The sequence below is a fragment of the Triticum urartu genome, chromosome 5, assembly GCF_003073215.2.
Source record: "Triticum urartu cultivar G1812 chromosome 5, Tu2.1, whole genome shotgun sequence".
NCBI classification, from domain to species: Eukaryota; Viridiplantae; Streptophyta; class Magnoliopsida; order Poales; family Poaceae; genus Triticum; species Triticum urartu.
The window spans coordinates 530,225,064-530,243,037 of NC_053026.1; positions in this window are offsets into that span (position 1 = coordinate 530,225,064).

The window sequence follows — 17,974 nt, forward strand, 5'->3', positions numbered from 1 at the left end:
AGGATTCAAGCAACCCCGTATACAATTCCCTTTGTCAATCGATATGTTACTTGCCCGAGATTCGATCGTCGGTATCCCAATACCTCGTTCAATCTCGTTACCGGCAAGTCACTTTACTCGTACCGTAATGCATGATCCCGTGACCAGACACTTGGTCACTTTGAGCTCATTATGATGATGCATTACCGAGTGGGCCCAGTGATACCTCTCCGTCATACGGAGTGACAAATCCCAGTCTTGATCCGTGTCAACCCAACAGACACTTTCGGAGATACCTGTAGCATACCTTTATAGTCACCCAGTTACGTTGTGACGTTTGATACACCCAAAGCACTCCTACGGTATCCGGGAGTTACACGATCTCATGGTCTAAGGAAAGGATACTTGACATTGGAAAACTCTAGCAAACGAACTATACGATCTTATGCTATGTTTAGGATTGGGTCTTGTCCATCACATCATTCTCCTAATGATGTGATCTCGTTATCAATGACATCCAATGTCCATAGTCAGGAAACCATGACTATCTGTTGATCAACGAGCTAGTCAACTAGAGGCTTACCAGGGACATGTTGGTGTCTATTATTCACACATGTATTACGATTTCCGGATAATACAATTATAGCATGAATAAAGACAATTATCATGAACAAGGAAATATAATAATAATGCTTTTATTATTGCCTCTAGGGCATATTTCCAACAGTCTCCCACTTGCACTAGAGTCAATAATCTAGTTACATTGTGATGAATCGAACACCCATGGAATTCTGGTGTTGATCATGTTTTGCTCTAGGGAGAGGTTTAGTCAACGGATCCGCTACATTCAGGTCCGTATGTACTTTACAAATCTCTATGTCTCCATCTTGAACATTTTCACGAATGGAGTTGAAGCGACGCTTGATGTGCCTTGTCTTCTTGTGAAACCTGGGCTCCTTGGCAAGAGCAATAGCTCCAGTGTTGTCACAAAAGAGCTTGATCAGCCCCGGCGCATTGGGTATGACTCCTAGGTCGGTGATGAACTCCTTCACCCAAATTGCTTCATGCGCTGCCTCCGAGGCTGCCATGTACTCCGCTTCACATGTAGATCCCGCCACGACGCTCTGCTTGCAACTGCACCAGCTTACTGCCCCACCATTCAAAATATACACGTATCCAGTCAACGTAACCTTTTACGATGAGCTCTTCGTCACCTCCATAAACGAGAAACATTTCCTTAGTCCTTTTCAGGTACTTCAGGATATTCTTGACCGTTGTCCAGTGTTCCTTGCCGGGATTACTTTGGTACCTTCCTACCAAACTTACGGCAAGGTTTACATCAGGTCTGGTACACAGCATGGCATACATAATAGAACCTATGGCTGAGGCATAGGGGATGACACTCATCTCTTCTATATCTTCTGCCGTGGTCGGACATTGAGTTGAGCTCAATTTCACACCTTGCAGCACAGGCAAGAACCCCTTTTTAGACTGATCCATATTGAACTTCTTCAATATCTTATCAAGGTATGTGCTTTGTGAAAGACCTATGAGGCGTCTCGATCTATCTCTATAGATCTTGATTCCTAATATATAAGCAGCTTCACCAAGGTCCTTCATTGAAAAACTCTTATTCAAGTAGGCCTTAATGTTGTCCAAGAGTTCTATATCATTTCCCATCAAAAGTATGTCATCTACATATAATATTAGAAATGCTACAGTGCTCCCACTCACTTTCTTGTAAATGAAGGCTTCTCCATAAGTCTGCGTAAACCCAAACGCTTTGATCATCTCATCAAAGCGAATGTTCCAACTCCGAGATGCTTGCACCAGCCCATAAATCGAGCGTTGGAGCTTGCACACCTTGTTAGCATTCTTAGGATCGACAAAACCTTCCGGCTGCATCATATACAATTCTTCCTTAAGGAAACCATTAAGGAATGCTGTTTTGACGTCCATTTGCCATATTTCATAATCATAGAATGCGGCAATCGCTAACATGATTCGGACGGACTTCAGCTTTGCTACCGGTGAGAAAGTCTCATCGTAGTCAACCCCTTGAACTTGTCGATAACCCTTAGCGACAAGCCGAGCTTTATAGATGGTCACATTACCATCCGCGTCTGTCTTCTTCTTAAAGATCCATTTATTTTCTATGGCTCGCCGCTCAACGGGCAAGTCAGTCAAAGTCCATACTTCGTTTTCATACATGGATCCTATCTCAGATTTCATGGCTTCTAGCCATTTGTCGGAATCCGGGCCCACCATCGCTTCTTCATAGTTCGAAGGTTCACCGTTGTCTAACAACATGATTTCTAAGACAGGGTTGCCGTACCACACTGGTGCGGAACGTGTCCTTGTGGACCTTCGAATTTCAGTAGGAGCTTGATCAGAAGTATCTTGATCATTATCATTAACTTCCTCTCTAGTCGGTGCAGGCACCTCAGGAACATTTTCTTGAGTTGCGCCATTTTCCGGTTCAAGAGGTAATACTTCATCAAGTTCTACTTTCCTCCCACTTACTTCTTTCGAGAGAAACTCTTTCTCTAGAAAGGATCCATTCTTGGCAACAAAGATCTTGCCTTCGGATCTGAGGTAGAAGGTATACCCAGCAGTTTCTTTAGGGTATCCTATGAAGACGCATTTTTCCGACTTGGGTTCGAGCTTTTCAGGTTGAAGTTTCTTGACATAAGCATCGCATCCCCAAACTTTTAGAAACGACAGCTTAGGTTTCTTCCCAAACCATAATTCATACGGTGTCGTCTCAACGGATTTCGACGGAGCCCTATTTAAAGTGAATGCGGCAGTCTCTAAAGCATAGCCCCAAAAAGATAGCGGTAAATTGGTAAGAGACATCATAGATCGCACCATATCTAATAGAGTGCGATTACGACGTTCGGACACACCATTACGCTGAGGTGTTCCAGGCGGCGTGAGTTGTGAAACTATTCCACATTTTCTTAAGTGTGTGCCAAATTCCTGACTCAAGTATTCTCCTCCACGATCTGATCGTAGAAACTTGATTTTCCTGTCACGTTGATTCTCAACCTCACTCTGAAATTCCTTGAACTTTTCAAAGGTTTCAGACTTGTGTTTCATTAAGTAGATATACCCATATCTACTCAAGTCATCAGTGAGGGTGAGAACATAACGATAGCCACCGCGAGCCTCAACACTCATTGGACCGCACACATCAGTATGTATGATTTCCAATAAGTTGGTTGCTCGCTCCATTTTTCCTGAGAACGGAGTCTTGGTCATTTTACCCATGAGGCATGGTTCGCACGTGTCAAATGATTCATAATCAAGAGACTCTAAAAGTCCATCTGCATGGAGCTTCTTCATGCGTTTGACACCTATGTGACCAAGGCGGCAGTGCCACAAGTATGTGGGACTATCGTTATCAACCTTACATCTTTTGGTTTTCACACTATGAACATGTGTAGCATTACGTTCGAGGAAGAATAAACCATTCACCATCGGAGCATGACCATAAAACATATCTCTCATATAAATAGAACAACCATTATTCTCGGATTTAAATGAGTAGCCATCTCGAATTAAACGAGATCCCGATACAATGTTCATGCTCAAAGCTGGCACTAAATAACAATTATTGAGGTTTAAAACTAATCCCGTAGGTAAATGTAGAGGTAGCGTGCCGACGGCGATCACATTGACCTTGGAACCATTCCCGACGTGCATCGTCACCTCGTCCTTTGCCAGTCTCTGCTTATTCCGCAGCTCCTGCTTTGAGTTACAAATGTGAGCAACTGCACCGGTATCAAATACCCAGGAGCTACTATGAGTACTGGTAAGGTACACATCAATTACATGTATATCACATATACCTTTTGTTTTGCCGGCCTTCTTGTCCGCTAAGTATTTGGGGCAGTTCCGCTTCCACTGACCACTTTCCTTGCAATAAAAGCACTCAGTCTCGGGCTTGGGTCCATTCTTTGGCTTCTTCCCGGCAGCTTGCTTGCCGGGCGCGGCAACTCCCTTGCCGTCCTTCTTGAAGTTCTTTTTACCCTTGCCCTTCTTGAACTTAGTGGTTTTATTCACCATCAACACTTGATGTTCCTTCTTGACTTCTACCTCTACTGATTTCAGCATAGCAAATACTTCAGGAATGGTCTTTTCCATCCCCTGCATATTGAAGTTCATCACAAAGCTCTTGTAGCTTGGTGGAAGCGACTGGAGGATTCTGTCAATGACCGCGTCATTCGGGAGGTTAACTCCCAGCTGAGTCAAGCGGTTATGTAACCCAGACATAGTGAGTATGTGCTCACTAACAGAACTATTTTCCTCCATCTTACAGCTGAAGAATTTGTCGGAGACTTCATATCTCTCGACCCGGGCATGAGCTTGAAAAACCATTTTCAGCTCTTCGAACATCTCATATGCTCCATGTCTCTCAAAATGCTTTTGGAGCCCCGGCTCTAAGCTGTAAAGCATGCCGCACTGAACGAGGGAGTAGTCATCGGTACATGCCTGCCAAGCGTTCATAACGTCTTGTTCTGCAGGGAGAACAGGTGCGTCACCCAGCGGTGCTTGTAGGACATAATCTTTCTTGGCAGCTATGAGGATGATCCTCAGGTTCCGGACCCAGTCCGTGTAGTTGCTGCCATCGTCTTTCAGCTTGGTTTTCTCTAGGAACGCGTTGAAGTTGAGGACTACGTTGGCCATTTGATCTACAAGACATATTGTAAATATTTTAGACTAAGTTCATGATAATTAAGTTCATCTAATCAAATTATTCAATGAACTCCCACTTAGATAGACATCCCTCTTCTAGTCATCTAAGTATAACATGATCCGAGTCAACTAGGCCGTGTCCGATCATCACGTGAGACGGACTAGTCAACATCGGTGAACATCTTCATGTTGATCGTATCTTCTATACGACTCATGCTCGACCTTTCAGTCTTCTGTGTTCCGAGGCCATGTCTGTACATGCTAGGCTCGTCAAGTCAACCTAAGTGTTTGCATGTGTAAATCTGTCTTACACCCGTTGTATGTGAACGTTGGAATCTATCACACCCGATCATCACGTGATGCTTAGAAACGAACGAACTGTCGCAACGGTGCACAGTTAGGGGGAACACTTCTTGAAATTATTATGAGGGATCATCTTATTTACTACCGTCGTTCTAAGTAAACAAGATGCAAAAACATGATAAACATCACATGCAATCAAATAATAATAGTGACATGATATGGCCAATATCACAAAACTCCTTTGATCTCCATCTTGGGGCTCCATGATCATCTTGTCACCGGCATGACACCATGATCTCCATCATTGTGTCTCCATGAAGTTGCTCGCCAACTATTACTTCTACTACTATGGCTAACGCGTTTAGCAATAAAGTAAAGTAATTTTCATGGCGTTTCTCAATGACAGCAGGTCATACAAAAATAAAGACAACTCCTATGGCTCCTGCCGGTTGTCATACTCATCGACATGCAAGTCGTGATTCCTATTACAATAGCATGAACATCTCATACATCACATATATATCATTCATCATTCATCACAACTTTGGCCATATCATATCACAAAGCACTTGCTGCAAAAACAAGTTAGACGTCCTCTAATTGTTGTTGCAAGTTTTACGTGGCTGAATTAGGGTTCTAGCAAGAACGTTTTCTTACCTACGTGAAAGCCACAATGTGATTTGTCAACTTCTATTTACCCTTCATAAGGACCCTTTTCATCGAATCCGCTCCAACTAAAGTGGGAGAGACAGACACCCGCCAGCCACCTTATGCAACTAGTGCATGTTAGTCGGTGGAACCGGTCTCACGTAAGCGTACGTGTAAGGTTGGTCCGGGCCGCTTCATCCCACAATACCGTTGAAGCAAGATAAGACTAGTAGCAGCAAGAAAGTTGACAACATCTACGCCCGCAACAAATTGTGTTCTACTCGCGCAAGAAGAACTACGCATAAACCTGGCTCATGATGCCACTGTTGAGGAACGTTGCAGAAAACAAAAAATTTCCTACGGTTTCACCAAGATCCATCTATGAGTTCATCTAGCAACGAGTGATCGGATGCATCTACATACCTTTGTAGATCGCGAGCGGAAGCGTTCAAAGAACGGGGATGAGGAAGGCGTACTCGACGTGATCCAAATCACCGGAGATCCTAGCGCCGAAAGGACGGCACCTCCGTGTTCAACACACGTACGGTTAGCGTAACGTCTCCTTCTTCTTGATCCAGCAAGGGGGAAGGAGAGGTTGAGGAAGATGGCTCCAGCAGCAGCACGACGGCGTGGTGGTGGTGGAGCTGCAGTACTCCGGCAGGGCTTCGCCAAGCGCTATGGAGGAGGAGGAGGTGTTGGAGAGGGAGAAGGAGGCAACCAAAGGCATGGATCAAAAAACCCTCCTTCCCCCACTATATATAGGAGGGCCTAGGGGGGGCGCCGGCCCTAGGAGATCCAATCTCCTAGGGGGGCGGCGGCCAAGGGAGGTTTCCCTCCCCCCCAAGGCACCTAGGGGTGCCTTCCACTTGTGGGACTCTTCCCCTTTGGAAACCCTAGGCGCATGGGCCCCTTGGGGCTGGTGCCCTTGGCCCATGTAGGCCAAGGCGCACCCCCTTACAGCCCATGTGGCCCCCGGGGCAGGTGGACCCACCCGGTGGACCCCCGGGACCCTTCCGGTGGTCCTGGTACAATACCGGTGACCCCGAAACTTGTCCCGATGGCCGAAACAGCACTTCCTATATATAATTCTTTACCTCCGGACCATTCTGGAACTCCTCGTGACGTCAGGGATCTCATCCGGGACTCCGAACAATATTTGGGTTACTGCATATACATATCCCTACAACCATAGCGTCACCGAACCTTAAGTGTGTAGACCCTACGGGTTCGGGAGACATGTAGACATGACCGAGATCGCTCTCCGGTCAATAACCAACAGCGGGATCTGGATACCCATGTTGGCTCCCACATGCTCCTCGATGATCTCATTGGATGAACCACGATGTCGAGGATTCAAGCAACCCCGTATACAATTCCCTTTGTCAATCGGTATGTTACTTGCCCGGGATTCGATCGTCGGTATCCCTATACCTCGTTCAATCTCGTTACCGGCAAGTCACTTTACTCGTACCGTAATGCATGATCCCGTGACCAGAAACTTGGTCACTTTGAGCTCATTATGATGATGCATTACCGAGTGGGCCCAGTGATACCTCTCCGTCACACGGAGTGACAAATCCTAGTCTTGATCCGTGTCAACCCAACAGACACTTTCGGAGATACCCGTAGTATACCTTTATAGTCACCCAGTTACGTTGTGACGTTTGGTACACCCAAAGCACTCCTACGGTATCCGGGAGTTACACGATCTCATGGTCTAAGGAAAGGATACTTGACATTGGAAAACTCTAGCAAACGAACTATACGATCTATGCTATGTTTAGGATTGGGTCTTGTCCATCACATCATTCTCCTAATGATGTGATCTCGTTATCAATGACATCAGTGTCCATAGTCAGGAAACCATGACTATCTGTTGATCAACGAGCTAGTCAACTAGAGGCTTACTAGGGACATGTTGGTGTCTTTTATTCACACATGTATTACGATTTCCGGATAACACAATTATAGCATGAATAAAGACAATTATCATGAACAAGGAAATATAATAATAATGCTTTTATTATTGCCTCTAGGGCATATTTCCAATATCATCACGCTTCTGTTGGGGAACGTAGCAGAAATTTAAAATTTTCTACGCATCACCAAGATCAATCTATGGAGTAATCTAGCAACGAGGGAAGGAGAGTGCATCTACATACCCTTGTAGATCGCTAAGCGGAAGCGTTCAAGTGAACGGGGTTGATGGAGTCGTACTCGTCGTGATCCAAATCACCGATGATCCTACGTGCCGAACGGACGGCACCTCCGCGTTCAACACACGTACAGCCCGGTGACGTCTCCTACGCCTTGATCCAGCAAGGGGAGAAGGAGAGGTTGGGGAAGACTCCATCCAGCAGCAGCACGACGGCGTGGTGGTGGTGGAGGAGCGTGGTACTCCAGCAGGGCTTCGCCAAGCACCGCAAGAGACGAGGAGGGAGAGGGGTAGGGCTGCGCCAAGAAGGAGATGTTCTCGTGTGTATGGCAGCCCAAAACCCCCACTATATATAGGGGAAAGGGAGGGGCTGCGCCCCCACCTAGGTTTCCACCCCTAGGGGTGGCGGCCAGCCCTAGATCCCATCTAGGGGGCGGCCAAGGGGGGAGAGAGGGGGGCGCACCACTAGGTGGGCCTTAGGCCCATCTGAGCCTAGGGTTTCCCCCTTTTCCCTTCTCTCTTCGCCTTGGGCCCTGGTGGGGGGGGGCGCACCAGCCCACCTGGGGCTGGTCCCCTCTCACACTTGGCCCACGCAGCCCTCTGGGGCAGGTAGCCCCACCTGGTGGACCCCCGGGACCCTCCCGGTGGTCCCGGTACGTTACCGATAGCACCCGAAACTTTTCCGGTGACCAAAACAGGACTTCCCATATATAAATCTTTACCTACGGACCATTCCGGAACTCCTCGTGACGTCCGGGATCTCATCCGGGACTCCGAACAACATTCGGTAACCACGTATATCTATTCCCTATAACCCTAGCGTCATCGAACCTTAAGTGTGTAGACCCTACGGGTTCGGGAACCATGCAGACATGACCGAGACTCTCCGGTCAATAACCAACAGCGGGATCTGGATACCCATGTTGGCTCCCACATGTTCCACGATGATCTCATCGGATGAACCACGATGTCAAGGACTTAATCAATCCGTATACAATTCCCTTTGTCTAGCGGTATTACTTGCCCGAGATTCGATCGTCCGGTATCCCTATACCTTGTTCAATCTCGTTACCGGCAAGTCTCTTTACTCGTTCCGTAACACATCATCCCGTGATCAACTCCTTGGTCACATTGCGCATATGATGATGTCCTACCGAGTGGGCCCAGAGATACCTCTCCGTTTACACGGAGTGACAAATCCCAGTCTCGATTCGTGCCAACCCAACAGACACTTTCGGAGATACCTGTAGTGCACCTTTATAGTCACCCAGTTACGTTGTGACGTTTGATACACCCAAAGCATTCCTACGGTATCCGGGAGTTGCACAATCTCATGGTCTAAGGAAATGATACTTGACATTTAGAAAAGCTTTAGCATACGAACTACACGATCTTTGTGCTAGGCTTAGGATTGGGTCTTGTCCATCACATCATTCTCCTAATGATGTGATCCCGTTATCAACGACATTCAATGTCCATGGTTAGGAAACCGTAACCATCTATTGATCAACGAACTAGTCAACTAGAGGCTTACTAGGGACATGGTGTTGTCTATGTATCCACACATGTATCTGAGTTTCCTATCAATACAATTATAGCATGGATAATAAACGATTATCATGAACAAGGAAATATAATAATAACCAATTTATTATTGCCTCTAGGGCATATTTCCAACAGTCTCCCACTTGCACTAGAGTCAATAATCTAGTTCACATCGCCATGTGATTAACACTCACAGGTCACATCGCCATGTGACTAACACCCAAGAGTTTACTAGAGTCAGTAGTCTAGTTCACATCACTATGTGATTAACACTCAATGAGTTTTAGGTTTGATCATGTTGCTTGTGAGAGAGGTTTTAGTCAATGGGTCCGAACCTTTCAGATCCGTGTGTGCTTTACAAATCTCTATGTCATCTCCTAGATGTAGCTACCATGCTCTATTTGGAGCTATTCCAAATAACTGTTCTACTTGGAGCTATTCTAAATTGTTGCTCCATTATATGCATCCGGTATCTCTACTCAGAGCTATCCGGATAGGTGTTAAGCTTGCATCGACGTAACCCTTTACGACGAACTCTTTTTACCACCTCCATAACCGAGAAAATTCCTTAGTCCACTAGTTACTAAGGATAACTTTGACCGTTGTCCTGTGATCCATTCTTGGATCACTCTTGTACCCCTTGACTGACTCACGACAAGGCACACTTCAGGTGCGGTACACAGCATAGCATATTGTAGAGCCTATGTCTTAAGCATAGGGGACGACCTTCGTCCTTTCTCTCTATTCTGCCGTGGTCGAGCTTTAAGTCTTAACTTCATACCTTACAACTCAGGCAAGAACTCCTTCTTTGACTGATCCATCTTGAACACCTTCAAGATCATGTCAAGGTATGTGCTCATTTGAAAGTACCATTAAGCGTTTTGATCTATCCTTATAGATCTTAATGCTCAATACTCAAGTAGCTTAATCCAGGCTTTCCATTGAAAAACACCTTTCAAATAACCCTATATGCTTTCCAGAAATTCTACGTCATTTCTGATCCATAATATGTCAACAACATATACTCATCAGAAATTCTATAGTGCTCCCACTCACTTCTTTGGAAATACAAGTTTCTCATAAACTTTGTATAAACCCAAAATCATTGATCATCATCAAAGCATACATTCCAACTCCGAGATGCTTACTCCAGTCCTTAGAAGGATTGCTGGAGCTTTGCATACTTATTAGCATCTTTCAGGATTGACAAAAACCTTACGGTTGTATCATATACAACCTTTCCTCAAGAAAATCGTCAAGGAAACAATGTTTTGACATCCTATCTGCAAGATTTCATAAATAATGCAGTAATCGCTAATATAATTCCAACAGACTCTTAGCATCGCTACGAGTGAGAAAGTCTCATCGTAGTCAACTCCTTGAACTTGTCGGAAAACATCTTAACGACAAGTTGAGCTTTCTTAATGGTGACATTTACCATCATTGTCCGTCTTGCTTTTAAACCCATCTGTACTCAACGGCCTTACGACCATCAAGTAGTTCTTCCAAAGTCTACACTTTGTTTTATATATGGATCCTCTCTCGGATTATATGGCCTCGAGCCATTTATCGGAATCCAGGCCCACCATCGCTTCTCCATAGTTCGTAGGTTCATTGTTGTCTAGAAACATGACTTCCAAGACAGGATTACGTACCACTCTGAAGTAGTACGCATCCTTGTCATCCCACGAGGTTTGGTAGTGACTTGATCTGAAGTTTCATGATCACTATCATAAGCTTCCACTTCAATTGGTGTAGGTGCCACAGGAACAACTTCCTGTGCCCTGCCACACACTAGTTGAAGAGACGGTTTAATAACCATATCAAGTCTCCACCATCCTCCCACTCAATTCTTTCGAGAGAAACTTTTCCTCGAGAAAGGACCCGATTCCAGAAACAATCCCTTATTGCTTTCGGATCTGAGACAGGAGGTATACCCAACTGTTTTGGGTGTCCTATGAAGATGCATTTATCCGCTTTGGGTTCGAGCTTATCAACCTGAAACTTTTTCACATAAGCATCGCAGCCCCAAACTTTTAAGAAATGACAGCTTAGGTTTCTCTAAACCATAGTTCATACGGTGTCATCTCATCGGAATTACATGGTGCCCTATTTAAAGTGAATGTGGTTGTCTCTAATGCCTAACCCATAAACTATCGTGGTAATTCGATAAGAGACATCATGGTATGCATCATATCCAAATAGGGTGCAGTTATGATGTTCGGACACACCATCACAATATGGTGTTCCAGGCTGTATTAGTTGTGAAACAATTTCCACAATGTCTTAATTCTGTGCCAAACTCGTAATTCAGATATTCATCTCTATGATCATATCATAGATCTTTTATCCTCTTGTCACGACGATCTTTCAACTTCACACTGAAATTACTTGAACCTTTCAATAATTCAGACTCGTGATTCATCAAGTAACTATACTCAACATCTACTCAAATCATTTGTGAAGTAAGAACATAACGATATCCACTACATGCCTCAGCACTCATTGGACTGCACACATCAAAATGTATTACTTCCAACAAGTTGCTTTCTAGTTCCATTTTACTGAAAACGAGGCTTTCAGTCATCTTGCCCATGTGGTATGATTTGCATGTCTCAAGTGATTCAAAATCAAGTGAGTCCAAATGGTCCATTTGCATGGAGTTTCTTCATGCATATACACCAATGGACATGGTTCGCATGTCTCAAACCTTTCAAAAACGAGTGAGCCCAAAGATCCATCAACATGGAGCTTCTTCATGCGTTTTATACCGATATGACTTACGTGGCAGTGCCACAAGTAGGTGGTACTATCATTACTATCTTTTGGCATGAACATGTGTATCACTACGATCGAGATTCAATAAACCATTCATTTTAGGTGCAAGACCATTGAAGGTATTATTCAAATAAACAGAGTAACCGTTATTCTCCTTAAATGAATAACCGTATTGCGATAGACATAATCCAATCATGTCTATGCTCAACGCAAACACCAAACTCGATGGTAGAAGGAGCGTGCGATGCTTGATCATATCAACATTGGAAACACTTCCAACACATATCGTCAGCTCACCTTTAGCTAGTCTCCGTTTATTCCGTAGCTTTTATTTCGAGTTACTAACACTTAGCAACCGAACCAGTATCTAATACCCTGGTGCTACTACGAGTACTAGTAAAGTACACATCAACACAATGTATATCCAATATACTACTCTCGACTTTGCCAGCCTTCTCATCTACCAAGTATCTAGGGTAATTCTGCTCCAGTGGATGTTCCCCTTATTATAGAAGCACTCAGTCTCGGGTTTGGGTTCAACCTTGGGTTTCTTTACTAGAGCAGCAGCTGAATTGCCGTTTCATGAAGTGTCCCTTTTGCCCTTGCCCTCCTTGAAACTAGTGGTTTAACAAACCATCAACAATTGATGCTCCTTCTTGATTTCTACTTTTGTGGTGTCAAACATCGCAAATATCTCAAGGATCATCATATATGTCCCTGATATATTATAGTTCATCACGAAGCTCTAGCAGCTTGGTGGTAATGACTTCGGAGAAACATCACTATCTCATCTGGAAGATCAACTCCCACTCGATTCAAATGATTGTTGTACTCAGACAATCTGAGCACAAGCTCAACAATTGAGCTTTTCTCCTTAGTTTGCAGGCTAAGAAAATCGTCTGAGGTATTATACCTTTTGACGTGGGCACGAGCCTGAAATCCCAATTTCAGCCCTCAAAACATCTCATATGTTTTGCGACGTTTCAAAACCGTCTTCGGTGCCTCAATTCTAAACCGTTTAACTGAACTATCACGTAGTTATCAAAATGTGTATGTCAGATGTTCGGAACATCCACAGACGACGTTCGAGGTTCAGCACACTGAGCGGTGCATTAAGGACATAAGCCTTCTATGAAGCAATGAGGACAATCCTCAGTTTACGGACCTAGTCCGCATAATTGCTACTATCAACTTTCAACTAAATTTTTCTAGGAACATATCTAAACAGTAGAACAGAAACGTGAGCCACGACATAATTTGCGAAGACCTTTTGACTATGTTCAGGATAATTAAGTTCATCTTATGAACTCCCACTCAGATAGACATCCCTCTAGTCATCTAAGTGATTACATGATCCGAGTCAACTAGGCCGTGTCCGATCATCACGTGAGATGGACTAGTCATCATCGGTGAACATCTTCATGTTGATCGTATCTACCATACGACTCATGCTCGACCTTTCGGTCTTCTGTGTTCCGAGGCCATGTCTATGCACATGCTAGGCTCGTCAAGTTAACCCTAAGTGTTTTGCATGTGTAAAACTGTCTTACACCCGTTGTATGTGAACGTAAGGATCTATCACACCCGATCATCACGTGGTGCTTCGAAACGACGAACTGTAGCAACGGTGCACAGTTAGGGGAGAACACTTCTTGAAATTTTAATGAGGGATCATCTTATTTACTACCGTCGTTCTAAGCAAATAAGATGTATAAACATGATAAACATCACATGCAATCAAATAATAGTGACATGATATGGCCAATATCATATAGCTCCTTTGATCTCCATCTTGGGGCTCCATGATCATCTATTACAAGAACATGATCAATCTCATACATCACATATATCATTCATCACATCCTTTTGGCCATATCACATCACATAGCATACCCTGCAAAAACAAGTTAGACATCCTCTAATTGTTGTTTGCATGTTTTACGTGGCTGCTATGGGTTTCTAGCAAGAACGTTTCTTACCTATGCAAAACCACAACGTGATATGCCAATTGCTATTTACCCTTCATAAGGACCCTTTTCATCGAATCCGATCCGACTAAAGTGGGAGAGACAGACACCCGCTAGCCACCTTATGCAACTAGTGCATGTCAGTCGGTGGAACCAGTCTCACGTAAGAGTACGTGTAAGGTCGGTCCGGGCCGCTTCATCCCACGATGCCGCCGAATCAAGATAAGACTAGTAACGGCAAGAATATTGAACAAAATCAACGCCCACAACTACTTTGTGTTCTACTCGTGCATAGAAACTACGCATAGACCTAGCTCTGATACCACTGTTGGGGAACGTAGCATAAATTCAAAATTTTCCTATGTGTCACCAAGATCTATCTATGGAGTCATCTAGAAACGAGGGAGAAGTGGATCTACATACCCTTGTAGATCGCACGCGGAAGCGTTCAAGAGAACGGGGTTGATGGAGTCGTACTCGTCGTGATCCAAATCACCGATGATCCTAGCGCCGAACGGACGGCACCTCCGCGTTCAACACACGTACGGAGCGGAGACGTCTCCCACGCCTTGATCCAGCAAGGAGGAGGGAGATGTTGATGGAGATCCAACAGCACGACGGCGTGGTGGTGATGGAGCTCGTGGTTCTCCGGCAAGGCTTCGCCAAGCGCTGCAGAGGAGGAGGAGGTGTAGGGGCTGCGCCAGGGGAAGGGTCTTGGTGTTCTGGCAGCCCTCCCACCCCCACTATTTATAGGAGAAGGGGAGAGGGGGCTGGCCCCTTCAGATCCCATCTAGGGGAGGGGCAGCGGCCAGGGAGGGAACCCTAGATGAGTTTTGGGCGCCCCTACCCTTAGGAGACTTGCCCTCCAAGCCAGGAGGGGAGGCTGCCCTAGGGGAGGCGCCCCCACCTCTCCTGGTTATGTGAGATGGGGTGGGAGGGGCGCACAGCCCCTTAGTGGGCTGGTGTGCCCCTTCTCCTTGGCCCATAAGGCCCCCCAACACTTGTCGGGGCCTCCGAAACCACTTTCGGACACGCTGGTCGTCACCCGGTACCCCCGGAACAATTCCGGACTCCAATACCCTTCGTCCAATATATCGATCTTCACCTCCGGACCATTTCGGAACTCCTCGTCACGTCCGGGATCTCATCCGGGACTCCGAACAACCTTCGGTGACCACATACTATTTCCCATAACAACTCTAGTGTCACCGAACCTTAAGTGTGTAGACCCTATGGGTTCGGGAACCATGCAGACATGAACAAGACATCTCTCCGGCCAATAACCAATAGCGGGATCTGGATACCCATATTGGCTCCCACATGTTCCATGATGATCTCATCGGATGAACCACGATGTCGGGGATTCAATCAATCCTGTATACAATTCCCCTTGTCTATCGGTATGTTACTTGCCCGAGATTCGATCGTCGGTATCCCCATACCTCGTTCAATCTCGTTACCGGCAAGTCTCTTTACTCGTTACATAACGCATGATCCCGTGGCTAACTCATTAGTCACATTGAGCTCATTATGATGATGCATTACCGAGTGGGCCCAGAGGTACCTCTCCATCACACGGAGTGACAAATCCTAGTCTCGATTTGTGCCAACTCAACAGACACTTTCGGAGATACCCGTAGTGTGCCTTTATAGCCACCCAGTTACGTTGTGACGTTTGGTACACCCAAAGCATTCCTACGTTATCCGGGAGTTGCACAATCTCATGGTCTAAGGAAACGATACTTGACATTAGAAAAGCTCTAGCAAAACGAACTACACGATCTTGTGCTATGCTTAGGATTGGGTCTTGTCCATCACATCATTCTCCTAATGATGTGATCCCGTTATCAATGACATCTAATGTCCATGGTCAGGAAACCATAACCATCTATTGATCAACGAGCTAGTCAACTAGAGGCTTACTAGGGACATGTTGTGGTCTATGTATTCACACATGTATTACGGTTTCCAGTTAATACAATTATAGCATGAACAATATACAATTATCATGAACAAGGAAATACAATAATAACCATTTTATTATTGCCTCTAGGGCATATTTCCAACACCCCCTCCCATAGGGAGTCCGAATTGGACTAGGGGAGGGGGCATGCCCCCCTTTCCTTCTCCTCTTCCATCTCCCTTTCCTCTTTCCCCCTCCATGAGAAGGAAAAAGGGGGGGGCAATCCTACTAGGAGTGGAGTCCTAGTAGGACCCCCCTTGGCGCGCCCCTGGTGGCCGGCCTCCTCCTCTCCCTCCTTTATATACGTGGGTAGGGCACCCCTTGGAGACACACCAATTGTTCCAAGCTGTGTGCGGCGTCTCTCTCCACAGTTTACTCCTCCGGTCATATTCACGCAGTGCTTAGGCGAAGCCCTGCGCGGATCACATCACCATCACCGTCACCATGACGTCGTGTTGATGAAACTCTCCCTCGACCCTCTGCTGGATCAAGAGTTCGAGGGACGTCATTGAGAGCTGAACGTGTGCCGAACTCGGAGGTGTCGTACGTTCGGTACTAGATCGGTTAGATCGCGAAGACGTTCGACTACATCAACCACATTATACCAACGCTTCCGCTTTCGGTCTACGAGGGTACGTGGACACACTCTCCCCCTCTCGTTGCTATGCATCAGTTAGATATATCTTGCGTGATCGTAGGAATTTTTTTGAAATTGCATGCTACGTTCCCCAACAATGGGTACATGCAGCCATGTCTTACACAACATTGCCCCAACCTTCCTTAGCGTAAATGTGAGCTACTTTTGCCGAACGTCGTACCCATCGAACCTTGTAGGCTCCTTTAGAGGACAACAACCCCTACCCCTTACTTCCTCAATCATAGGTCCATACACTAAAAGTCTCTCACGTTAGATTGAGTTTGGCTGCCACAACTTGGTAGTCGGTCTCCATCACTAGATTGTCTATGCTCAACTCTTCGGCTAGCTACACCACTCGGCAACACACCTTGACGTCTGCTAACTATGGCTTAGTTTTGGTGGAAAAAACTGTCATGCTCCCGCAATGAAGATGCCCTATGGTTCCTAAGGACAACACCATCACCTCCTCTGTCGCCGATTTAAGTGTTGCCTTGTCAGCATTGGCTTTGACCCACCCATCCTCAGGAGGAGTCCAAGGAGACCTCGTCGGGGGGCGGATGAAAAGCCTGAATACGCTTAGGAGCAGTTGTTCATTCCTCCAAGAAGAAGACCACCTTGTCGACCATGATATTAGGGTCACATATTCTGCAACCGTCTTTTACCTCATTTCACGTCGACGAAATCTGATAGACCGCGTGAGAGAAATTTCTGAATCATACAAAACAAAAATCTCTTCAATATACAAAGTGTTTCGCGAGAAGCTTGTTGACGAATATTGGCATTGCTAGTTTTACTTGTGTTTTCGTGATTAAATGTGTGTTGTTTGGTCTTATGATTTAGTAATGATCCTCGCTTGGGACAAAAAGCTGCTCTTTGAACAATCGTAATTCACATGTGTCTATTGGTAGAGTTGTTTGAATAATAATGGAGAAAATTACGGTGTGTAGCCCCTCCTATGCATGCTTTTCTTCCCCTCCCTTGCAAGGCGACTTAGGCAAAGCCTTCCCCCTCCCCCATCGATCTCCACCGATGAGTCCATGGATCCAAACTCGGGCTAACTCAAAACCACGTGGATTTGCAGGATTTTGAACAGATCCCGGCAAGGGTGAGGATAACCGAACAAACACTAAGTAGTTGAATTCCCGAACTTAATTTTGCATGTGCAATTTGCCTTTCAAACCCTATCTTTGTCTCTCACAAGACCATCCTCATAATTATTTTGACCTAGACTGAAGTTTATCAGAGTCCCCACGCATAGAGAGAGGACTATCACGACAAGCTGGCGGTGCATGATGATGACT